General features: G+C 39.8%; 1 protein-coding gene across 4 annotated transcripts in view; it reads left to right on the top strand.

Moving 5' to 3' along the window:
- htr2cl1 (5-hydroxytryptamine (serotonin) receptor 2C, G protein-coupled-like 1) overlaps positions 1–27,212 on the top strand; it is a 136,863-nt gene that overhangs the window by 14,237 nt on the left and 95,414 nt on the right. Inside the window, exon 2 of one of the 4 annotated variants that reach the window (XM_067525216.1) lies at positions 26,675–26,754. The exons of the other annotated variants lie outside the window; for them this stretch is intronic. The gene's annotated coding sequence lies outside the window, so the exon portion shown is untranslated. The remainder of the gene's footprint in view (positions 1–26,674; positions 26,755–27,212) is intronic. 4 annotated transcript variants of the gene reach the window in all.

Below are 27,212 nucleotides of genomic sequence, written 5' to 3'. Positions count from 1 at the left end.
ATTATTGCAATTAAAAATAGAAAGTAGATCGGTGGTTGATGAATGTACATGTTGATGCTTATTTTATAGTTCATAGTTAGAGTCATCTACATTATATTTCAGTGATGATTTCACTTCTGGAGCTGCTTGATTGGCTGTAGTTGTTGGTTACAGTGCAAGTTAATATAGGAAAACAAATGATCCATTTTGTAATTCAAAATGAGGCTTTTGGCCTGTCCATTCTGGGGTCGCCACATGGCATGAGTTTTTACGCTGGGGGCCCTTCCTGCCGCAATCCTCCGGGGCTGGCATCAAGATGGCGCACACATTGTGGAGTAGCAAGTACTTCTACTGCAGTAATTCTGGTGCTAGTAGAGAAGGTTTAACAGACCTTTCCACTGAAACAGCACTGCCAGAACATTTGCTAGATTATCTTGAGAAATCAGCTAATTGGTAGCTAAAGGCTACTGTAAGTACCCTGAACTTGGCAATTGGATTTAGCAGCTTAAAGTATGGTATAATAATACATTAGATTAAGCAGTGAATACTAAATAATTTCAGGGACTGCAGACAGACCCTTTTTTTTATATTTGAGTGCAAAAGTCTTCCATAGTGTAATTGACTCCAAGGCCTTACAGTTTTTGTATTCAACTTTCCCCAGACCTTGATAAACTTGATGGACTGGAAGTCTGGCTATGTGTGATTTTTAATGAGGATGGAGACTGAAAAAGGATCTATGCAGAGTGAAAGAGAGCATGTTTAATTTTCAAACAGTTTTCGTTACTGACAGTCTACGGCACTATGTTTATTACATGCCAGACCCCAGTTTTCGGTTGTATGTTGTTGTCTTTTTCTGTTACTAGACTTCTAAAGGCAGTGGCCTCTAACCATAGTAATTAATGCAAAGAGACAGTTGCTCTATGAATTCAACCTCTGCAGCTCTTAGTGGAAAACCTGCACGTTTAGAGCAGCAAAAACAAAGCTTTTGTCTGGGCATTGATGAGAAAATCATTTGCTGTTAGGGAGTACATAATGTCAGATTTATTGATTTAAAATTGACAAAAGCTTTTTCCTCTTTGTCTTTCTCTTCTCTCCCATTGATTTTTCTCTCAGCATCTCTCTTCAACTTCATCCAACTTCTCACTGTTGACTTGAGCTTCCTACTCAATCTCTACACTTTGTACTTTAGTCCCCCATTGTTGCCTTTCCATATATCCCTCAGTAGTGTTCGCCGCCTCACCTTTACTTGCCCTGTCCTCAGCAGTCGATAAATCTTAACATGGTGTCTGTGAGGGAATAAGAGGCCAGCTGTAGAAAGCTGGCTGGCTGAGTTTTTCTTTTAATTCCTGTCACTCTGGAATTGTCTGCTTTAGGTCGCCCTCAGGCACAGACAGCTTAGTAGGTGGAGGCAAGGAGGAAGAGATAAGAAATTGGTTTATTGTTTGTCAGTTCCTTATTCGCACTCGTTTGTCCGCCCTTAACATCATTATCTGTCTGATCCTATTGGTTACTATCAGTTCACCTCGATCCTACTGCTGCTGTGTCTGTATTACACTCGATAACAGCAATGGAGTCAGACCTGAATTATTAGCTGATTTAAAAGGACTGCACTCAATGTAAACTTCATAAAAACACCCTTTTAGATTTTTTTTATGAGTTGACATTTAATTTGATTTCAGCGATAATATTATACATATTGGGTGAACCATAAATGAGTAAAGAGTCTGGGCAGTATTGACAGCAGCTCCCTGCTAGTTTCTTTCAAAGCGAATTGTGAAGCTCAGGCATTGGAGCTAAACTGCAGCAGCAGGACTTCACTTTGAATTGACACATTAACAGAAAACCTGCTGTTGCTTGGTGAGCAGAGACGGGTATGTATTTCATTCAAACTTATACTACAGTGTAGGTACATCCGTCTCCAGAATTTCTAACTGTTACAAAACACCTAGTTATGCCATTTATCTTAAAACAATCTGCGCTGCAAAGATCAGGTCATAAATGGCTCAACCAGATCTGCTGAGAATGATTGTTAGTCTTCAGTCAATATCATAACCAATAGTTGAGTCTCAGCCTCTTGGAACATACTGTAGATGTTTCCATCGTCATGACTGTATAATATGTGCTGTTACAGTAAGTCAGAACCTTTTGATTTAAATTCTGCGTAAACTAAACTAACTGAAAAGCATAAACTATAAGCAAATTCAAGCTAAGATAATTTATTTGTTTTTTAGGAGTCTGCAACCAAGTATGTCCCTAGCATCTCTGTACAGCACAACATGGCTTTAACGCCTGCTTCAGATGTTATCAGGCCTTTATCTGTTGTCCTAACCACCATGGACATGGGCATGTAGGTACCTGGCACACATGTTAGCATGTGCTGTTATGTGCTCTGATGTTGTTTGGTTTAGGCACAAAACAACAAGTAAGTTAGGTAGTGATAGTGCAATAAAAACCTTCAAAAATAATTGTTCATTTGTTAACGTCTTTTTAGATGCTATTTGTATGAAGTTGATTATTCATAAACAATATGTATATGTGGAATGTGGATAAAACAACACATGATTGTATGCATGGTTAGAGGACCACCTGCAGTGCCTTCAAGGGCCATGAGGGGGGCATTGGTAACTTGTTCAAACCGCTCCTCTACCACTAGGATATTATAGATAATATATTTCAAAATTGTCATACTTTTGCAGGAACTGACAAACACAGTGGGAACTTTTGTCAATGCACAAAATGTCAATATACTAAGTAATACTGTCTGAGCCGATCGGTGAGTTTGGCTGTGAGCTAAATTCACATCCCCGGCAGTCTCCTGGTGCCTGGTGCCACAGTTTGCTCAACTTTCTCAACTGAGATACACAAGTTTTTGCGTGGGCTTTTGTGTGTCTGTGGGAGCTGACGCTGATGCATCGGTCTTCCTGTCTGGTTTGTCTAGACACTTAGCCTAAAAGGTAGGTTTAAGAGAATGTCTACAGAACTTTCTAGGTTTCCGCTCTCTCTCTCTCTCGCTCTCTCTCCCCACCCCACAGCCATGTCAGGGGGGTGACAGCAAGACCAGCAGGGAAGGTGTAGCCTCACTCATTCATTTTAAATAGTCTGGCCAAAAGACACACTCATATTGAGAGTCTTAGCCTGTCAGACTCACCCTGTCAAACTGGAGCATGGGGTTCAACTGAGGTGTGTGTGTGTGTGTGTGTGTGTGTGTGTGTGTGTGTGTGTGTGTGTGTGTGTGTGTGTGTGTGTAGGTGTGTGTGTGTGTGTGTGTGTGTGTGTGTGTGTGTGTGTGTCCAAGCTTACTGTGTAAACATATGCTGTCTGCCCCCTAATGCCAATCTTAAAATAACACTGCTGCACATACAGTATGCACTGGAGAAAATAAATGGACACACATACTGCTAGATGGGCAGTTTTGCACACACACTCACATTCAGACGGTGAGAAAAAGAAAAGTTGGACTGACTTCCAATTGATGTGCATACATCAGCAAACTGGGTGGTCGGTGCTTTTTCAGCATTATACAGATTTAGGCAGTAAAAGTGTCCCTCTCTGCCGTGGTATTTGAGCACTTTTCAGTGGGACTGCTCATCGTTCAGCACCTTGAGGATTTTGCAGAATTTTTTTTTTTGTAATTTTTGCATCCTAAAATGCTTAAATTTTGTGTCAGCTTTTCTAAAAACAATTGTGACACATGTCGTGAGGTTGAATTCGCAGGGGATTTCTTAAATTGATTGTTGTGATCGCAACTGATCTCGAACATGACATATGATTATAGTTCCACGTCTGGAGACATCGCTCAGCTGAGCCCCATACGACCCAAGGCCTATGTATACTTAGAAACTTAAGTAAGTACTGTATTAAACCTTCTAGTCTACTGCTGAAGGCAGAGTTGGCTACTACTGAAACATAATTATGGTAATATCGAGGAATGATAAGTTACAAATTCCTTACAGTTTGGTCCTTTGGTTCTATTGCCCATACCACGGGCTTTTTTCTGTCTCTTCACAAACCTATTCTTTCTTCTCACATGGAAAAGAAAAGTGGTGAAATGTCTTCAGACAATTTTCGTTGAGCATAATCATCGAGAATACAGCCAGAAAGGCTGATGCAGCTGCAGTGGGCATGGTGCACGTGTAACCTTGTGAATATTTTGCTATTAATTGTCATTAATTAGCCTATACACAGTTGGCCAGGTGCTCAAATAAGAATGTAATCTAACAAAACCTTACTTACATATCTCAGCCCGGGAGCAGAAAATTATTAGGGACTGGGTCAATGAAAGTCTTAGAACTCCTAGAAGAGTGGATCCTAGGACATATGCTGCTATCTCTAGTTGTTTTGTCTTGACACATTTGCAATCCTGCTATTCTCATGATCCATCAATGGTCTGTCATTCTGTTTTGTATTTACATTTTAATTAATATAAAAACTACTTCTTTTCCTTTCGGCTGCTCCCTTTCAGGGGTCGCCACAGCAAATCATGTGCCTCCATCTAACTCTATCCTCTGCATCCTCTTCACTCACACCAACTAACTTTATGTCCTCCCTCAATACATCCATAAATCTCCTCTTTGGTCTTCCTCTAGACCTCCTGGCTGGCAGCTCCAACCTCAGCATCCTTCTACCGATATATTCACAGTTTCTCCTCTGAACATGTCCAAACCACCTCAATCTGGCCTCTCTGACTTTATCTCCAACACATCTAACATGAGCTGTCCCTCTGATGTACTCATTCCTGATCCTGTCCATCCTCGTCACTCCCAAAGAGAACCTCAACATCTTAAGCTCTGCTACCTCCAGCTCTGCCTCCTGTCTTTTCTTCAGTGCCACTGTCTCTAAGCCGAACAACATTGCTGGTCTCACCACCGTCTTGAACATCTTTCCTTTCATTCTCGCTGATACTCTTTTATCACACAACACACCTGACACTTTTCTCCACCTGTTCCAACCTGCCTGCACTCGCCTCTTCACCTCTTTTCCACACTCACCGTTGCTCTGAACCGTTGACCCTAAGTACTTAAAGTCCTGTACCTTCTTCACCTCTGCTCCCTGTAACCTCACCGTTCCACCTGGGTCCCTCTCATTGACACACATGTATTCTGTCTTGCTGCGGCTAAGCTTCATTCCTCTGTTTTCCAGAGCAGACCTCCACCTCTCTAGATTTTCCTCCACCTGCTCCCTGCTCTCACTACAAATCACAATGTCATCTGCAAACATCATAGTCCATGGGGATTCTTGTCTAACCTCATCTGTCAGTCTGTCCATCACCAGAGCAAACAAGAAGGGGCTCAGAGCTGATCCTTGATGCAGACCCACCTCCACCTTGAACTCCTCTGTCACACCTACAGCACACCTCACCACTGTCTTACAGCTCTCATACATGTCACGCACAGCTCTAACATACTTCTCTGCCACTCCAGACTTCCTCATACAATACCACAGCTCCTCTCTCGGCACCCTGTCATACGCTTTCTCTAAATCTACGAAGACACAATGCAGCTCCCTATGACCTTCTCTGTACTTCTCCATCAGCATCCTCAAACAAATACTGCATCTGTTGTTCTCTTTCTAGGCATGAAACAAATCCTCACCTCTTCCCTTAGCCCAGCTTCCACTACTCTTTCCCACAACTTCATTGTGTGGCTCCTCAGCTTTATTCCTCTGTAGTTGCCACAGCTCTGCACATCTCCCTTGTTCTTAAAAATTGGTACCAGTACACTTCTCCTCTAGTCCTCTGGCATCCTCTCACTCTCCAAGATCTCTTTAAACAAACTAGTCCGAAACTCTACTGCCACCTCTCCTAGACACTTCCATACCTCCACAGGTATGTCATCAGGACCAACTGCCTTTCCGCTCTTCATCCTCTTCAACGCCCTCCTCACTTCACTCATACTAATCTTTGCTACTTCCTGCTCCACACCAGTCACCTCTTCAACTCTTCGTTCCCTTTTATTTTCCTCGTTCATCAACTCTTCAAAGTTCTCCTTCCATCTTCCCATCACACTACTGGCACCTGTCAATACATTTCCATCCTTATCTTTAATCACACTAACCTGCTGCACATCCTTCCCATCTCTATCTCTTTGTCTGGCCAACCTTTACAAATCCACCTCTCCCTCTTTAGTGTCCAACCCAGCATACAAGTCCTCATATGCTCTTTGTTTGGCCTTTGCCACCTCTACCTTCACCTTACGCTGTATCTCCCTGTACTCCTGTCTACTCTCTTCAGTCCTCTCAGTGTCCCACTTCTTCTTAGCTAACCTCTTTCTCTGTATACACTCCTGAACTTCCTCGTTCCACCACCAAGTCTCCTTGTCCGCTTTCCTCTTTCCAGATGACACACCGAGTACCCTCCTACCTGTCTCCCTGATCAAATTAGCTGTAGTAGTCCAGTCATCTGGAAGCACCTCCAAACCACCCAGATTTTGTCTCAGCTCCTCCCTGAAAACTACACAACATTCTTCCTTTTTCAACTTCCACCACTTCGTCCTTTGCTCTGCCTTAGTCCTCTTCATCTTCCTCACCACCAGCATCATTTTACACACCACCATCCTGTGTTGTCTGGCTACACTCTCCCCTACCAACGCTTTACAGTCACTGTAACACACTGTACATACTTTGAATGCCTACATATGAATGTAATTCACCTGTTGGTATTACAGTTAGATCTAGTTAGAGGAGAATTTAAAGGAGCAGTTTGGCCTGTTGCAAAGCTTTAAAGTTTGAGGAAGGTACATTTCTCTGACCACCTTGTGATTTGAAGCTCACAGGTTGCTGCTTAGTTTTTGTTCTTATGTTGACTTGTTTCATATCGAGAAAACATTTAGATTTCATGTAGCAGTAACACGTTTAGAATAACATAAATTTATGAAAAGAAGTATAAAAGGGAATGAGTATTACATTTAAAAAACTGAAACCAGGAAGCAGTTTCTTAAAGTCTTATATTTCCTTTTCCATTTCTTTCTCTGGTGTGCCAATATACAAGAGGTAGAGCTAACTTAATCACAATTGGCTTTGCAATTTTAGCTTGAATACCAATTAGCAGCTTTTGTCAACCATGAAAAGGTTTGGCAATAATCATAATTTGCCAATCATCACACTGAGGTGTGAGATTTTAAAGCCATTAAGAGAGCTCCACTGGGGCCAAATCATCTGTGGCCAAACAGCAGGGGGATTAAAGCAAGTGCAATTGAAGTGCTGAAAAAACTGGGAAACTCGTGACCGCATGTCAAACTAAAAATAAAGATAAAAAAAGAGGATATAGGTCGTCACAATTAGCAGCCATTTTAACAGTACAACTGTTTTTTTTTAATTTTGTCTTTACAAAGAAAACTATAAAGACACTGTAGCGAACCAGTCACCCACACCTTCTTTCTGCGTGTTCGTCCATCTGTCTAGGTAAGAAACATTTACTCGAATTTGCTCTGCTCTGCCATTGAAATGGACAGCGAACCCACTCTAATCGCAGAGATTAGGAAATGTGTTTGCTCTGCCTTCTCACCCAAGGAATCATGCACACAAACACTGTGCGTGTGTGTGCATGCATACTTGGTCACAGAAGAATGATTTGGTCCATGTGTTATATGACCATGTACATCTTAGTCCAACACTCATAGATGATACATACTGTAGCAAACTTTCCTAAAATGGCGGGTAACTTGTTTGACATCATCACACTTCCAATATATGTTTTTTTCTTCATAACCCTTGAGATTTCTTTTTATTGTTGAATTGTGATTCCACTTCAATCATAGCGAACCTGTCAACATGTGCTGCTCGGAAAATATCAAACTTGCAAGACTTGGCAGATTATTGAATAAATTTATTGTATGCAGTAAGTGAAGTTGTGCCAGAAGTCCCTGTTTTGCTTTGAAAATGTTCAATTGTCAATTGTCACAAAAGCTGGAGCGAAACAGCCCCTCTGCACTAAACAACTCCACTGTTATCTGAAAAAAAGAAAAAGAAAAGAAGGGGAAAAAACTTTAATAACAGTGAACCACATTGGCACCATTCTGTTGTGAAGCTCACTGTAGGACCAAATATGTATTAATACACCGGTGAAAATAGTACCCCCTCACTTGAGCTTGCTAAGAACTACAGCACTTTAGGACAAATAAATACATAAAAAAATCGACATATTTCAGAACAATTTGTAAAGATTTACGTCTTTACTATGGAGGACGAGGAGCATGGGCAACTGGCCTTGGGTCTGTGAGCCACGGACGGGTATAATTGAACCTCTGTAAGACAGACCAACATGCCTCTAGTTCCTCTCCTTTCCTCTCCCCCAGCACTTCTTCTTTGATCTCCTGTTGGTTTAAATATTTGCTGCAGCAGGGGAATTGACATTTGAAAAAAAATTAGGATAAAAGTAAACATAGGGATTACATGAGCGCTACAGACAGGTCAGTCTCACTTCAAAGTCATCTTCTGTATTTCAGTTCATTTTCCTTTTCTCCAGTCCTTTCATCAAAGAACCACAGTGGACTCCCTCTCAGTCCCGTTTTACTATTTGCTTGCCTGTTTCACCTACACCAATGTCTTGTATCGCTCCCTATCCTTTGTTTTCTTTTCTAACTTTAATTTAAGTACATGGACGTCTGCACTTCAGTGCACTTTACCCTGCCCTGCAGTATTGTGCACACATAAGCTCTTACACTAACTGTTATTTATTAAAAGGAGACTTTAGATGGTGCTTTTTCTTTGTATTGATGTTTTCCAAATGGAAGCATATTGAAAATTAGACATTTGATATGATGAACAGCAAATACATGGATTTCACATCACAATTTTCCATAGCTTCATCCTCTTATCAGGACCTGTATGTGCTCATAGTCACATTTGTTTCAGTTTTGCAAGTTTGTTTTGAGGGATTAGTGTTATCTGTTTTGTTTGTCCCTGCGTTCCTACACCACCCACCTTCACACTGTAGAGGAGTCAGATAACTTTATTAGCAGTTCTACACAGCGTAATTGGATCCTGGCTTTTCACATTTGCCTCCAGCACAAACAAATCTCTTTCTCTGGATGAGTCAAAGTGAGCTGTGGGGCAGCACCTGAATACTTGATGGAGAGGTCAGTCATTTGTTGAAGGGCACTTCACTTACTCCTGAGCATTACAGAGGATAAAATGCCAGTTCATTTAAAAAGGGCCCTTAAATTTGAAGTAATCAAATCACAGTGGAAAGCAGGTCGCTCAGATTAAGGTTTGTGACACTCAGCAGCATCGCCCAAGCAAACTTGGTGAAGCAGTTGCATTTGGGGAATTTTTTAATTTGTTTTTCAGGCTGAGATGTTTATATATATATATATATATATATATATATATATATACACACACACACATACATACATACATACAGTGTCATTTAGCATTTATTGCCTTCATACATTTCAGGCTGTAATCAATTTAATGTTTTTAATCTGACTTATTAATTATATTGGTTTGTTGTGTTAGTGTTGGTTTAGGCTTTTTTCAAAATTTCTTTTTCTTTCAATCTTTTTTTCTAACAGACTTTGTTTGTAAACATTTTTTTAAATTTGGTTCCATAATGATAATTGTTAGTGAAATTTGGGCATGGAAGTTAATTTAAAAATGTCTAAATCAGGGGCTTATATATCTGATTTTCAAGGCCTCCTGTCCCGCTTGTTTTCCATCCATCCCTGACCCACCCCTGTGTCAGGGCTGTTCAGTCAATCAGAGGCTGGAAGAGGCTGAAAGGGGCTGGAAGGGGCTGAAAGTAGCTTTCTAAGTTACCTTTATTTGACAGTGCTTATCCTGTCAGTGTCTCTTAGCTGTCGGTGTCTGGAGGGCACACAGTTAGATTAGGCTGGCATTAAGTACAGATTAAAAAAAATCAATGTATAGTGTTAATTTGTGATCATAGAGCACGTAGGTAGAATTTCTTTTACATTCGAACAGGACCAGGCTAGGACTTTCAAAAGTGTGTATTTTTCTTGTTGTTAAAGTGTATAGTTAAAAGTTTGGGTAGGCAATTAAGATTTGTGGTCACAATGTAATTAGTTGAGGTCTACTATAGCTTATAGAGGTGAACAAATCTTAATAATGGGCTTTAAATGGAAAGTGAAAGCGAAAGGGAACATAAAGTCAATGAGGCAAGAATTCATCTTGAAAGAGAATGGTAGGATGATGAAGCAAAGGCAGGGAGCAAAATTAAACATTGGGGGGAAAAAAGAAAAAAACTAGAGCCTGCAATTCAGAGATGGATGAAGGTAGTTTGTAGAGAAAGGAGGAGAATGAATGAATGATGCAAAACAATGGACAAAGGATGATGCAGAGGGAGATGGATGGTAGAAATCATAAGGGGTGAAAAGAAGCAGTTTCTTGTCCATAGTGTCTCTTCTATGTCAGTTGGCAATGAACAATACATTATGTGCTTCATCATATACTTCGTCATGTCTCGAAGATTAATCCTCATATGTTTATTGTTCTAGGCAAAGCAAAGTGACTCCAATTCTGCTTGTGATTGAAAAACTAAATTATAGAGTGTCACAGTGTGAAGTGGGGGAGCAGAGACAGAATGATGGAGGGAGGTGGTATGAACGTCATGACTGGAGTGAGTAACGTCAGCGGGGCTAAAAACCACTGATCACGGAGAGACACAGCAAATGAAGGATGAGCGTAGAGGGAATCTCAATGAATCTTCGATTCAAAGAGGAGTCAGTGAATGAGTGAGCGAATGATCGGCTCAAGTGATGAAGGTGTGGACAGGGAGAGAGGTAAATCGAGTGATGGCAAGATGGGGAAAGCTGAATGGGAGATTATGGATAGGAGAGAGGTGGTGCCACAAAGAGGGAAAGGAGACGGAGTTAAGGGAAAAACTTAAGTATAGAGTGGAATTTAAGTTCAGAAATGTCTTTGAAGAGTTATTCTAAATCAGCAAATGGGGTAAAAAAAAGTCGCAAGCTGTTAGGCTTTTGAAACCAATTCTGCAACTTTTGCACTATGATCCACTTTTACTTTTCCATTTCTACCATTTTTGCTTCTTGACTCTTTAAACCCTGATCACAAAGGCTTATTAACCTTGAACAAATAAGCTCCAGTCTTTTCAATTTTGTGCCTAAAACTAACCGAACCTTCATCATAGAACTGTCGGATCAGAGACAGTTTGATGTGTCATTGTGAAGGGTTGGTACAAGCTATGATTAGTTTTATAGTTTCATGTGAAGGATGTGGAACTCTAGACTTTAACTCTAGCTTGTCCTCTAGGGCGTATGAAAAGAATTCAGTTTTAACTCTCTCTTCCACCTAAATCCTCATGTACAGTCCACTGGAGTGAACTTTGATACTCTGTTTGTTTTTGATGTCCCACATATACTGTATATTTTAGTGAGAAACCGGGATCCACAATTTTAGATGTTTTTGGCTGCAAAATGTCCCTTTTCTCCTTGATGCTGCAGTGGATCAAAACATATCTTGACCTGCCTTGCATGACTTGATTTAACCCTAACTTGCCCCAAAAGACTTTAAAACAGCTGAGGACTCATGGTGCAGTTTGACACTGGGAGAAATGCGTAAGGCAAAATTATCTCAACTTATTTAATCACTGCATCAAAGAGAAATTCACTGTACAGCTTCATATTTGGCTCTATTTGCCCCATAATTCTCCCTCAGGCATGACTCTCTCCATGTTTACTGACTGACCCCTACCTCTTGTTCTCTCCCTGCTCTTCTAACTTGACCTTACAGAGGATAACAAAGCATAAAAATATAGCTGCTGCTGCACCCTTTGACCCCATCTGCAATGTATCTGTTAAAATAACATATTCTGGAGCTCTGTACAGCAAACACATCGAGCTCCTGGCAGTCTAATAAAAGATGTTCAGCTTCACAGGAAGTGACACTCACCCCTTGTAGACATGTAAAGGTGCACTGTGTTTGGCTTTGCAGACTTTCTGCACAAACAAATGCAAATCAGAAGCTCAGATACATGTTTCACTCCAGTGTTTCTTAATTACTTTAGCTCTTTGACTGTATATCCAACAAGAAACGTGTCAACAGTGCAGGATGCAGACAGAAAGGAGTATTCCTGTGGTGATTTATATAATCTGCAGTACTGATGCACAAAAAACGGAGTGGGGGAGGATTTCATCAAGAATGATATGATCATCAATACTCTCTCTACTGGGAGCAATCAACCTGAGGCAAATTTTTTGATTGAAAGGTTAAGTTTGTATAATAAACCGGTTGATAAGGATTCATTTATTTACTGCTTTATATCTCTGATAGGTCTGTTTTGTACATCAGTTAGTCCAGATTTTATACTCATATGCATAATAAAGTTATAGCATGTAGACTGCACTTTCTAATACCTTGCATTATAGTCCCTAAAAATGTCTGTGGCTGTTTGTGACAAATAATAGCCTGAAGCTATACAAACAAGGTTGTGTTTGTACAAGTATGTTGGATGACATATTGCCTGTTGGTCATGATATTCTAGCTAGCTTTTTACATTTGTTTCCTTTCTCAACACCAGTCATTTGTTAGACTACCTGCAGACTGACTTACTGTGATTATTTGCTAAAACCAATTTTTTGGTCTGTCAGAGATTTTAGGCCTCAGTGACCTTGAACAGAACAAAGAATGTTAACGCCTTACATTTTAGCAAGTCCATGGATAAGGTGCATTGAACTTAGAGTGTACTGAAGTACAGTATGGTAAAGGTATGATGATCTACAATTCCAATTTAAAAAAAATGTAAACGATGTGTAAAACATAAGTAAAAACAGAATGCAATGATATACAAATCCCATCAACCCATATTTTATTCACAGTAGAACATAAACAACATATCAGATGTTGAAACTGACACATTTTTACATTTCATGGAAAATATTAACTCATTTTGAATTGATGGCAGCAACACATTCTAAAAAAATTGGAACAGGGGCAACAAAAGGCTGGAAAATTAATTGCCTCGACAACTAATTAGGTTAATTGGCAACCGGTCAGTAACATGACTGAGGATAAAAGTATGTTAGAGAGGCAGAGCCTCTTGAATGTAAAGATGGGCAGAGCTTCACCAATGTGTGACAAACTGTCTACAAATTGTGGAACAATTTCAGAATAATGTTCTCAATGTAAAATTGCGTAGACTTTAAAGATCCCACCATCTACAATATGTAATATCATCAAAAGATCAGTAAAAAAAAAAGAAGAAAATCAGTAAAAATATCTGTGTGCAAGGTACACGGCTACAGGTAAAAACTGAATGTACAATGATCTTCAGGTCCTCAGGTGGGACTGCATTAAAAACAGTCATGATCCTCTACTGCACCATCTCTGATGGTATTGGGTGCATTAGTGCCTATGACATGGGCCGCTTACACATCTGGAAAATATGGGTTGATGAGATTTGCAGATCATTTCATTCTGTTGACATTTTAAACATCATCCCAACTTTTTTTTTAATTGGGGTTGTATTATATTGCTAAATAATTACAAGGAAGTGTAATGTCAACATTACAATGTATCCATAGAAAGAATGACACATGTCATCAGATTACTTTGATACTTAGGAAATGAAAATAATACTGAAGATTTTCAGCCAATGTCTGAAATGATAATGAGCATCATTTTCCCTTTACTTTTAATGTTTATTTATAGACAGCCAAAGTCATGATACTTCAGTGAGTTCACTAACCAGCTCTTTACAACTCCATATGCTGTACTTCATCCTTTCAAAATGTGCCACTGCGTGTCAAGGGTACATGTATCACTGTCGACCTGCTGACTTTACTGAAAAGCTCCAAGATTTCTGCTTGACTTTGTGCCAAGTGGTATACACAGCTGATGTAATGCCTGTTAGGGCCTAGAGAACCAGGCATATGACTGAGCAGCTCTGCTGAGGGTTCATGTGTCTGCACAGATGTCATGACAAAGCACAAGCATTTGGAAAAAACTTGCCAGGTATGTGCTCATGCTGTATATGTCTGCTTTGTATTTATTATGGTGATTGATAGCAAATATTAACAGTGTGACTTTTGAACTGATTTAGTGAAAACTTATTGACTTATTTTCACATTGTTTGAGACTTTACAAAGATACAAGTTTATCATCCAAGTGATTCAGAATTTGTTCTTCATCGGTCATAACATCATATCTTCCACAAAAAGTAATGCATTTAGGTGTAGCAGATGCTTCAGGTTCCCCAAAGTGAACCAACCAGGCAGATTAATGCAGACAAGGCAGAGTTAGAGTTGAAATAGTGAGGAGAAACATTCAGGAGTAAATGAAGAATAAATGATGGGCAGTGGAGGAGCAGAGAGGTGGGCTGCAGACACAGAACATGAGCGTGAACTGAATGTATATGAGAGAGGAGGAAGGGAAGTAGAGAGATTTGGTTGGAAAGTTCATCGAAACAGCTCAGGGAATAGAAGACGATAAAAGCAGAGTAAGGAGATGGATTGGAAATAACAGTAGAACACAATAGTATAGATGGTGAAATGTGGTGTCTAACTGTTTTGAAGAATTATCTGCACAAAATTCTGATTAGAAAACATCTAATTTGTGAGGTTCTGTTCTTTTTTCGGTGTAGATGCAAAATTTGTTTCTACCCTTCTTCTTTTCCTTTCGGCTGTTCCGTTTCAGCGGTCGCCACAGTGAATTATGTGCCTCCATCTAACCCTGTCCTCTGAATCCTCTTCTCTCACACCAACTAACTTCATGTCCTCTCTCACTACATCCATAAATCTCCTCTTCGGTCTTCCTCTAGACCTCCTGCCTGGCAGCTCCAACCTCTGCATCCTTCTACCAATATATTCACAATGTCTTCTCTGAACATGTCCAAACCACCTCAATCTGGCCTCTGACTTTATCTCCAAAACATCTAACATGAGCTGTCCCTCTGATGTACTCATTCCTGATCCAGTCCATCTTCGTCACTCCCAAAGAGAACCTCAACATCTTAAGCTCTGCTACCTCCAGCTCTGCCTCCTGTCTTTTCTTCAGTGCCACTGTCTCTAAGCCAAACAACATCTCTGGTCTCACCAGTGTCTTGAACACCTTTCTTTCATTTTCGCTGATATTCTTTTATCACACAACACACCTGACACTTTTCTCCACCTGTTCCAACCTGCCTGCACTCGCCTCTTCACCTCTTTTCCACACTCTCCGTTGGTCTGAACCGTTGACCCTAAGTACTTAAAGTCCTGCACCTTCTTCACCTCTGCTCCCTGTAACCACACTGTTCCACCTGGGTCCCTCTCATTCACACACATGTATTCTGTTTTACTGCGGCTAAACTTCATTCCTCTGTTTTCCAGAGCAGACCTATGCAACTCCCTATGACCCTCTCTGTACATCTCCATCAGCATCCTCAAAGCAAATACTGCATCTGTTTTTCTCTTTCTAGGCATGAAACCATATTGCTGCTCACAAATGTTCACCTCTGCCCTTAGCAGAGCTTCCACTACTCTTTCCCACACCTTCATTGTTTGGCTCATCAGCTTTATTCCTCTGTAGTTGCCACAGCTCTGCACATCTCCCTTGTTCTTAAAAATTGGTACCAGTACACTTTTCCTTCAGTCCTCTGGCATCCTCTCACTCTCCAAGATCTTGTTAAACAAACTAGTCAAAAACTCTACTGCCACCTCTCCTAGACACTTCCATACCTCCACAGGTATGTCATCAGGACCAACTGCCTTTCCACTCTTCATCCTTTTCAACGTCGTCCTCACGTCACTCTTACTAATCTTTGCTACTTCCTGCTCCACACCAGTCGCCTCTTCTCCTCTTTGTTCCCTTTCATTTTCCTCATTCATGAAGTCTTCAAAGTTCTCCTTCCGTCGTCCCATCACACTCCTGGCACCTTTCCATCCTTATGTTTATCAGTTTAACCTGCTGCACATCCTTCCCATCTCTGTCTCTTTGTCTGGCCAACCTGTACAAATCCACTTCTCCCTCCTTAGTGTCCAACCCAGCATAAAAGTCCTCATATGCTCTTTGTTTGGCCTTTGCCACCTCTACCTTCACCTTACGCTGTATCTCCCTGTACTCCTGTCTACTCTTCAGTCCTCTCAGTGTCCCACTTCTTCTTAGCTAACTTCCTTCTCTGTGAAATGGTTCCTCTTTCCAGATGATACATCGAGTACCCTCCTACCTGTCTCCCTGATCACATTAGCTGTAGTGGTCCAGTCATCTGGAAGCACTTCCTGACCACCCAGAATCCCTGAAAACTACACAACATTCTTCCTTTTTTAACTTCCACCACTTCGTCCTCTGCTCTGCCTTTGTCTTCTTCATCTGCCTCTTTACCAGAGTCATTTTACACACCACCACCCTGTGTTGTCTGGCTACGCTCTCCCCTACCAATACGTTACAGTCACTGATCTCTTTCAGATTACAACATCTACACAAGATGTCATCCACCTGAGTTTTTCTACCTCCGCTCTTATATGTTACCCTATGTTCCTGCCTCTTCTGGAAGAAACTGTTCACTACAGCCATTTCCATCCTCTTTGCAAAGTCTACCACCATATGCCCTTCTGCGTTCCTGTCCTGAAGACCAAATCTGACCATCACCTCTGTTCCCTTCACCTACGTGTCCATTGAAATCTGCACGAATGACCACTCTCTCACCTCTGGTGATGCTCTGCATCACTTCATCTAACTCACTCCAGAATTTCTCCTTCTCTTCTAACTCACATCCTACCTGTGGGGCATAACCACTAACAACATTGAACATCACTCCTTCCAGCTATTTGATACTGTTTTCACCTCCTCACAAACATCTCTTTCAGGATAACTCCTGCTCCATTTCTCTTCCTATCTGACCCATAGTAGAACTACTTGAACCCTGCTCCTAAGCTTCTAGCCTTGCTACCTTTCCACCTGGTCTCCTGCACACATAGTACATCCACCTTCCTTCTCTGAATCATGTTAACCAACTCTCTAGCCTTCCCCGTCATAGTCCCAACATTCAAAGTCCCTACTGTGTCCTACACTCTTAGCTTTCCTCTTCTCTCTCCTCCTATGAACACGCCTTCCTCCTCTCCTTCTTCCACCAACAGTAGTCCAATTTCCACCGGTACCCTGTAGGTCAAGAGCACCAGTGGAGGTCGATGTTAACCCGGGCCCCGGGCCGATCCGGTAGGGGAGTCATTTTCGGCGTGAAAGTCATGATTAGCATGTTTTATTTGGCATGTGTTTTACGTCAGATGCCCTTCCTGACACAACCCTCTGCATTTATCCAGACTTGGGACTGGCACAAGAAGACACTGGCTTGTGTCCCCTTGCGATTGCATTGTTTCTACCCTTATCTGGTCACTACTATTCATGAGCTTCATATTATGAAAAGTTTTTCTCTTCTACAAAGACAGATCTTCCCAATTTTCTGAAGCTAGTTTATCTTGGTCACGTTTCTTACTTTTTTTTTTGACAAACTTACCACTGGTTTACATCTTGTAGTAAACCCTCTCTATTTTCTCTATAAAGTCTCTTGATCCCTGACACAGACACACTTATTTCCTGGATAGTTAGTTTTATTTGACCATTAACTTTAAACCTTTTATCTGTTTACTTGGGGAAAAAAACTAAAGAATCAAGGAAACACCATGAAACAGTTGAGCGGCCAACTGTCCAAATTTTAAAAGCCACCAAACCTGGGGATCTGTGAATAAAAATGGCTGTAATTTCACCATGTCCAGTATATTCTACAAACAATTAAATAAAGCTTACAGTCTAGAATTTAAGCACATTTTGATTGTTTTACTTTAAATCCACTGTGGTTCTGTACAGAGCTAAAATTAGGAGAATTTTTATCATGCAAATATATATTTACTTCAGTCAGGTCCATATAGATATATGGTGTACTTTATTGTTAGTGCCACAGTCTGAGAAACATAGATTGCTTGCCTACAAATTTTTAATTTAAAGGAAATGATTAAAAAAATCTTTATTTGTTTAATACCAGCACGTGTTACACATTAAAAGCCTCCACAACATTACTTTTATTGTGAAGATTCACAGGGACCGCTACAAGTACGTTATTGTCTGATTTTCTTATAAATCTGTTTTTAACATGAAGCTTTCCTTTATTGTTGTGGTGGTGAAAATGAGAGGCACCTGGCTCCAGACAAACGTCAGAGGGAGCTTACAAAATGGTTGTCTTTTGACTCCAGAAGTTGATCTATTTAGAATGTTTCTGTCCAGAAACTATCTTTGACTCAACTTTCTGTCACTTTCTGTCAAAGTCTCCATCTATCATCATCTACTTTTTACCTGTTGTACAGTTCCTAGTCCTCCATCTATGTTTGTAGCTAGTTACTCGTGTTGGAAAATGTATTCAAACACACAAAAATTGGATGGAAGCATACTTGTGACAAGAAAGAAAGAGAGGCTGAAAATAAGTAGGGCTAGAGATCAGCTATGACATAAAGTGTATGGAAAACAACATCAAAAGAAACAGAGGAGAGGCAGAGAAGATCAAACAGAATTAGAGAGGACAGTAAAGTAACCATTGGTGAAAAGCAGTCAATGGTCTGCACTTTTCTAGCTTACCAAAAAAAGCACTTTACAATGTGGCTTCTTATTCACCTATTCCCACTTACACATCAATGGCAGCAGAGCTGCCATGCCAGCTGCTGCCCTGACGCACCGGGAACAGGTAGTGGTTCAATGTCATATTGACATATGGAAAGAAGAAGCTGGGAATGAAACCGCTGACCCTGTGGTAGGTGGATGACTGCTGTATCCCCTGAGCTACAGCTGCCCCATCAAAGGATCAAAGGGGAAGAACGATGTTCAGGGGAGAGGAGGGTGGAGTGAATGGACAAGTAGTAGAATAATTATATACAAAAATAAACCAGAAATGCAAAACTTTCCTTGACAAATCACTGCACATTGGTATTTAGATCTTCTCTGACTAATGTTTCATGAGGCTGTTACTGTTAATCATTCATGCCTGCAAAGTGTGTTCAGCTAAGATGGGGAAAAGCGACGTTAGAGTTTGAGTCTGATATGAGTCCGATGTTTGTCTTATAGCGAGAGAAGAACTCTCCAGTTAGGGAGTCAATGAAAGGGAAAAAGCTTGACCTTTCACCTTAGTTTGTCACAGAGGAATTGGCCGTAACCTCTCGGACCAACAGAGCGTAACGTCATCAGTTCTCTCGCACCTCTCCTCATCCACTTTGGTGTGTGCGTTTGTGTTTTTGCAGATAACAGCACTTCCTCTCCTACACTCTCTGTGTTTATATATCTAATTCTCTCTTCACCATCTGGAAGTCCCTGCTGTGTATCCTCCTTCCTCTCATTCAAAGTGTAATGTGCTCTGGTGGGCTAGCAGTCTGTGCTGGTGGTACGTGATGAGAAAGAAGGTGTGACACTGAGCAGTTATTATGTTTCATTCTCCTGCCATATTGTCTTTCTTTCACTTTGTTGTTATTGACTAAAGTCTGATTTTACAACGTCTTAAATGCTGCTTTAAATATATTATAAACAAGACTTAAAAATTATTTCCAAGAGCCATGAAAACAAGCCAAAGATTAAATTAATCAGATTTCCACATGTGTTGCATTGTCAACTATGATATTTTTGGCTGACTTTGAATATAAGTTTAGTTTGAATTTGATCTTTGCAGTGATGATCCATAGAGTCTCTGTTTTCCATATAAAAACGACCATCCCACCCATTAATAATATGCAATAAACACTTGATATTTTCAGATGCATGTGATACTGTGTAGTCCTACTTGGGTCCTTCTGTCTTCTTCTGTGCACGTCCTGCTAAGACCTGCATAAAGCATGATCTGTGATTACACACAGAAGTAGAGATACACAACCACTGCAGGTTTACCCATAGTAATTTTTCTAAATCAGATCTCCACTTTTTTAAAACAAGTGTGTGTACAGTTATTTATATGAGAACGTAGAGGTGAGTGTAAGTGGGCAAGACTGTGTGTGTGTATGCAGTACATGCATGGGTTTAGATAGCAGAGTGGGATATTTTTACTAATTACAATGGCTTTTCTTCTTAAAGATTTTCAAGTCTCCTTTAACCTGTAAATGTGCAGGTGATTTTTGTACCACTTCTACATAACATTGGTATTCAGAGACCAAGCATGTGTAACAAGGATTTAAAATGTGCAGACACAGTGGCTTGATGATGAGGGTGAGAAACAAAAACATCAGGACTAGGTTTGGGTTTGGTTAGGTACTGAGTACATACATTAGACTTAGTAAAAAAAATTCTGCTCTAAAAATCACTACTTCCTTAACATTACATCATGTCACATAAAGCAATGTAATATGGTTAATGTCAATAAAAAAATGTATTAGCCAATATCATGGTAATTACTACAATATTAACCACATATGCTTGGTTTAAGCAATGGATACACATAGGAAATGTGAAAAAAGCTGCCAAAAACTACAGCAGGTTACCAGTCATATAAACTATTGTAAGTTGTGATCTTGCAATTATGTATATACTGCGTTCACATTGAGACACAATACAGCTTGTCTTGTACAGGAACAAAGAAAACTAAATAGGTTTTTAAATTATGTAAATTATCAAACTTGTGATATTTGCGTTAACAAAAGTACTTCCTTGGTATTACTAGATCATCATTAAAATGTTAAAATAATATGATTTCCCTCTTTACATATTTAGTTTTTGTATATGAGAGCAATGATGTAAAGACACTCTATGTCCTGCTGTAGATGTGTCAAACTCAAGTTGTTTTTGTTTCATAGCTTATTGAAAACTCAAACCTTCATCTGAGTATAATTTGTTTTCTGATTTCAGCCAGACAACATTCATGAGCAGATTCATCACAGAGAACTCACCTGGTCTTGTATCAGGTGGCTTTGAATTCAGCATTGTAAAAGAAAACATTGTGTATATGTGAAGTATAGCGATCTATTTTTCCAGTAGTTTCATCGATATTTTCAGTTCCTGGAGGAGTATTTCATTGATTTCAAACCATCACCCAGGGACTAACTGCAACATCACACAGACAAATCGCTGATTGGAGGTGTGATGATTAACTGAAACTGTGATAACAGCTATTTAATGCAGCCACAAAAGGTGTGAGAAGGAGAGTGACAGACAGAGAAGGAGACAGACAAACACAGATGGATAGAAAGAGGGTACAGACAGTGAAGTAGCAGTTAAAGTGCACACTGAGACTCATTAGCTTGTACGTTTCCACTGAGACTGGCTACTGTAAATGGAATCCAATACTTCATCTCTAATAGTTACGCACACACACAAACACAATGCAGCATAATGGTTATTGACATCTGCACATTCAGCCTATTGATGCAAACACCATTGCTGGCTCGTTCCCAAAATGGACACCGCTGCTACTTTGTGACCACTTTTCCTTTTTGTTACTTGAAAACACTTTGTTGCAATTAAAAGCTCTGCATTTAATGTGGTTTCATGTTCTCTGCACTGTAACATCACCCATGAGAACCAGCACCATCCTCCTTAGGTTTCTTTAGTTTACAAAGAAATTCATTACAGTTAGCTGGAGGAAAACAGGCAAGAACAATTTTCATGAAATAGGGTAATAGCAGGAAATGTTGCAGTTTTGTGCAAACTGAAATGTAAACTGTAAAAGTCATTATGGAGCAGAAAATCCAATCAAACTCTTTGCAAAAAAACAAAAACAAAAAAACACCAATTTTCAGAGAAACAAGAACATTGCTACTTAGAAAGTGTGACAGACAAGAAAATAGAAAAAAAATGCCAATCTTCTCTTCTGCCTTACAAATTGAATGTCTTTTTTTTAATATAATATAAACATTAGTAATTTACAGCAACTTTAATAGATTTTTATTATTTTTCCACCAACAACAAAGGTGTAAACATACTGCCTTTCATTATAAACAAACCATCCCCCCAATGAAGCCTGGTGGTGGCAGTATCATGCAGTGGGGATTCTGCTCTGCAGCAGGCCTTGTAAAGACAGAGGATTAAACTAATGTAGCAAAATATAGGGAAGTCCTCATGAAAAACTTGACGCAGTCTGCATAAGATGAAACTAGGGAGAAGATTTATTTTCCAGCAAGATAATGTTCCCAAGCACAAAGGCAAAGCTACACAGCAATGCTTTAAAGACGACAAGGTTTATGTTCTGGTGTGGAAGAGTCAGAGCCCAGAGCTCAGAACTCATAACCCCTGTGCAACCTGACAGAGCTTAAGCAGTTTTGCAAAGAAAAATGGAGAAAAGGAGGTTCAAACTCATGCAATCACAGATTTTACGTTTCATAGTTCATTTTATTGGCATTACATTGAAGAAATCTGTTGTCACTTTGAAAGTAAAGTGTGTTTTTTTTTCTTTTGTAAAAAAAAAAAAAAACATGCTTCAATGTTAAAAAATAAATAAAGCTGGGGTTACAGTCCTGCACACTAAAACAACGCTGCTTCACGAAGTATATAAATGTAAAATGTAAAAGTGTAAACTGAATGCAGTTCCTATTAACTCCAGTAATTGTGGGGCCAAATTCAATGAAAAGAGAAGAAAGAGCAGTAGAAATGCATGATGATTACGAATGTAACTGATAAACGATGAGTCACTCTAGCAAAGTGGTGCCCTGTGTGTGTGTGTGTGTGTGTGTGTGTGTGTGTGTGTGTGCCCGGGTATCACTGTACATACCAACAAGCTTATTGATTGATTCTGCAGAAAACAGATCAATGTCTTGTTCACAAGCTAATGAGTGGTGTTAACTAGCTTGGGTTAGCATGCGACTTGTCTTATTCTGTTTATTCCTGGTGACCTATAGACTTACACATGCTTTAGACAGATTTTATTAGGCAAATTCAGTTTATTAGTCATCGGAAGCCCTGTCAGGCCCATGAAAGTGATTTTTGCAGGCCGCTTGTCACCAAGTGATGTTGCCAGGGTTATCTAAATTTAGGCTTGCAGCTTGTAACATCTATGAATTAATGATTGAAAGAGGCATAGTATGCTCTGAAACTGCATTATGGGAGGTGTAGGAACCTAAATTTTTGATACATTTTGAGTCTTAACCCACAAAGTCTAAAAGTCAAGACATCTTAGCCTCTTAGTTTTAAAAACAATTAAGTTGAATGCAGTCTAATTAGACTGTCCATTTTGGTTTATGCAAAACATAAATTCACTGGTGTTGAAAATGATTGTGGTAATGAAAAGCACATGTAAAACTACTTACTGACTTAAATTCAACAGCGTCCAATCTATATTTACGATTTTATGCTGTCAATACGGCGTCATTATAAGTTTAAACTTCAAAGCTGCCTCAGTGATCAAAGGGAGCACAAATAGCTGTGTCTGTCTGTCAGAGACATGTTTAATATTGTTGATGGGTAACAGGATCAATTAGTGACTCCCGACCATGCACACAAAAACCAAAACCTACAGATGAAGCGAAGGGTGTTTGATCTTTTACCGTAACACACCTGAGGACTTCTCCACGTCTCCACGCACTCTTACAAACAGATCATCTCTAGAAATGCATTGAGCTCTCCACCTTATAACCTCCACCCACTCACACAAACGAAAACACACACCTACACAAAGTTTTTACGAGTGTTGAATTTTGTTGCCAGAGAAGCCCACGAGGCCTGCAACTTCTTACACATTCAGTATGTCTCTTCACTTCAGCACTAAATAGTGGCACCACTTTGCTAAAAAGCAACTTCCTCAGATACAAAAAGCGTCAAAGAAAAGAGAGTGAGAGAGATTCAAATCGGAGCAGGACTCGTCTGGAGTGCCAAAATCGCACAGTAGACACCATAAATACACCATAATACACTGGGTCTTTGGATGACAGGCCAATTTCTGCCAAGATTTAGACCCATCTTCTGGATGACTAATAGGATGAAGGTGTGTGAACGAACTTCAAAAGACAGACATCCTTCATAACTGAAATCTTAACCGGTTTTGTATAATTTTAGGCAGCTACAGCTGCAGTCCAGCTGCTGTTATCACAGAGCTATCATGAAGAATATGCTGTATGGTCAGTCTGTAGAGCATCTTTGTGCACACTTTGGATTTTTAAAGCCATACAAGTGAATGTGAATCAGGCTAAACTAGGGGTTTGTTAACAACCTGTCGCTTTTTCATGTATGCCTCTTAGCTGAGTAAAATGTTATCATAACCAACTGGAATAATGGCTGTAACAATGAAAAAAGACCCCAGTTATTCAAACTGGAAAAAAAAAAAATCTTCTGACAGCATTTCATTACTCGCTTGCTTTATGTAAGAACACACATCAACAATGACTCAGTTGTTTCCATTGGAAACTAAGGGGAAAAAAGACACAAGACACAAAACTTGTGCTATAACATGGCTTTTCATATAATTCCAAATTACTGTAGAGATGCCACACAAACCTGGAGGTGGAGCGTGACTCACTCACAGTGTGCAACCCTCTTGCTATTAGCCTTTTGATCCTGTAGGTCAGGTGAGAGTTTTAGGTCTTGCACATACACACACCTGCAGTGCACATAATGTGACACTTTTCGGCCCTTGTTTTCTTCTTTTTGGACATGACTTTCACTCTGTTTGACACACAGCACACCAGCACAAAACATGTTTACTTATGTATTAACATGATCACAAATTGCTTATTTTCTTGTAAAAGGTCTTTCTGGCCTCTACACTTTACAAAAAAGAGTTTGCTGTGCTTTTCCTACTTGACATGGGAAACAACTGCAGGAAAGAAACAGATGTCAATTTGCAACACTCAGGCCCCTTAATGGAATAATCAAAATTAATGCAGGGACCTCTGTCAGCCGTGGTGCCTGAAGGGTGAAGGGCTTTTGCTTATATTTTATCATAGTTTCCATAAGTATAGTTTAAAGTAATCAGTAGAAATGAGGATTGACACTGTTATTTTATATATTAAGCGTGAAAGACAGAAGGACGCTGTTTTATGTTGTTGTAGATGCTGCTGCATAATTAGAGTCTAGCACTGACAGAAACACCCACAGAGCTGCTCCCTCAGCGCTGCCAGATTCATCATCCACCTCCACTAAAGGTTAGTGAGATGGTGCCGAACCTGTATTCAAAGATTTCACAGGTTTGACTGTTAAAACAGCATGTACAATATATGCTCAGTGCTAAAGATGGCAACTGCATCAGAGTCAATTTCAACACAATAATTCACTGACATTGCATTCAAGGGAGCCCGGGGTACGAACTGTAATAGCAAAAGACAAAAGTAAAAAAAAAATGACATAATGAACTTCTTCTAAAGTGCGAGAATTATTTTTGGTGAAGTTTACACACTAATTTTATTATTTTGGAATAACAGTTTGAAGCAGATTCACGGCTGACTGTGAACAAATTATACCAGTTACATAGTCATTTTTGTAACTTTTCGTTGCCCTAGCACACCTCCTTGTTGATGATTGGCTCATGGGTTGAAGTAAACCCTGATCCAACCACTTCCTTCTCATCCTCCTTCCAAGATAAGTAACGTGTTTCTAAAAAACCAAAAGCAACGTAAAGCAAGGAGGACATTGTACATTTACATACAGTAAAGTTTTAACAATGGCATGAAGTTTTCTTTGTTGTTCTGCAGCGCCCTGTGTGCTGCTGTTGATTTCTCTACATTCTCGGAGAGCAACAACTCAAATAGGGGAAGGGTTTGTACACAGTAAGTGCACAGTGATTCAACAAAATCATGGACCTTTCTTACCAGAAGGGACGAGCAAAAGCATTTATCCTTTTGGTAACCCTAGATAAAAAGTCAGACAAGAACCAAAGTCAGAAGGATTCATTTTCTGATTTGATCCCACACATCAAAACATAATTATGTTTTAGAAGACAACTTTCTACCTCCCAAGACATGTGGACAGTAGACCTGTGGGCAAAACAAACAAGGATTTTGTAGGGGAGAGCTGTTTGTTTTGCACTTTCAATTGACAGTAAATGTTAAAATTTCAAGATTTTCAAATCACAATCTTTTCTTAAACCTAACCTAGATGTTTTTTTTGCCTAAACCTAATCAAAAGCTACCCACAAAGCTTTGGTGTCTAAACCTAAGGAGGTTGTAGTTCTACATTTTATTATTGTAACAGTGACAACAACAGGGGCATTAATGCACATGCTGACCGCTTACTTAACCTACACGGGTGTAGTAGGTTGTTTGCTGAACCTTTTTTAATGAGAACTGTTAACGCTCCATTAAATATGGTGAGAACTTCCTGATTGGCTAAGGATCACAACTGCTACCAATGTGTCCAATAGTTGTCTGGACCAATATAGTGAATTGCTGAACTGATTGACATTGTCACAGAGCCGCGCTGCTAACGCAGCTGCTAGAAAATTAAAGAGTATAAATTAGTGGTAACAGTTGGCAACACTTGCTATTCTCATCCTAAAAAGTAAGGCTGGCTGCACTGTGGGAGTTTCCAGAGTGTTTTAGGAGTTCGCCACAAGTACTCTTTGTTGGCAGTAGCATTTGGTTGTTATGGAAACAAAGTGCACACTGCATCCTATCCTTTGGTAAAAGTCTGTAGTAGCTTTTGTTAAACAGTAATGATCAAGCTATAGGATTTTTTTGTTGTACATGCTTGTTGGTTTGTGTATGTTCATATGTGTGTTACATTCAATGTTGTCTTGACTAAACGTGCAGCATCTTCTGACTTTTCAGAATCCAGCATGCTATGTAAAGAGGAAAAACTAATTATCTGCCAATACTGACTCAGACTTTTTCGCCCACATGCTCTACGGCTGGAGCAGAACCTTGGCAAGTAGCTTTGGAGAAAAGTGTCTGAGACTCTTGAGTCATGGAGTGGAAGGAGCAGCTGGGAGGTCAAAAGGTATCTTGTGATCGGCAAGTTTATGAATGAGTCAGAAACTGATGCTGTGATTGGACTAATGATATTATGAGGAAGATAAATATGTCCACAGAAGTGTCTTAGTTGTAAGCAAGTAGTAAAGCATTTTAAGGACAAAGAAAGATATTTTTGAAGCACAACTCCATAGTGAAAGAAAACCAAAACTCGGTTAAATACGGCTCTTAAACAAATATCCATTAAAGGAAATAATAACCCGCCAGCCAAATTAATGTAAACAGTCTACACAGTAGCTGCTTCTGTTCAGTTAGTCTCTCAACCTGTAAAGCACAGGGAAATCAAGGTGTTTACAGATTTGCACAATGGGGCAATGTGACATTGGTAGGCAATAACACATTAATTATCCTTGTTTTAAAGGATGAAAATAATTGGCACAATCTAAACGTTTATTATACGCAGTCCCTCCAGGAATTTGCGATGCA

Source organism: Channa argus, chromosome 12 (assembly GCF_033026475.1).
Source record: "Channa argus isolate prfri chromosome 12, Channa argus male v1.0, whole genome shotgun sequence".
NCBI classification, from domain to species: domain Eukaryota; kingdom Metazoa; phylum Chordata; class Actinopteri; order Anabantiformes; family Channidae; genus Channa; species Channa argus.
This window is presented reverse-complemented; position numbering and strand designations above follow the sequence as displayed.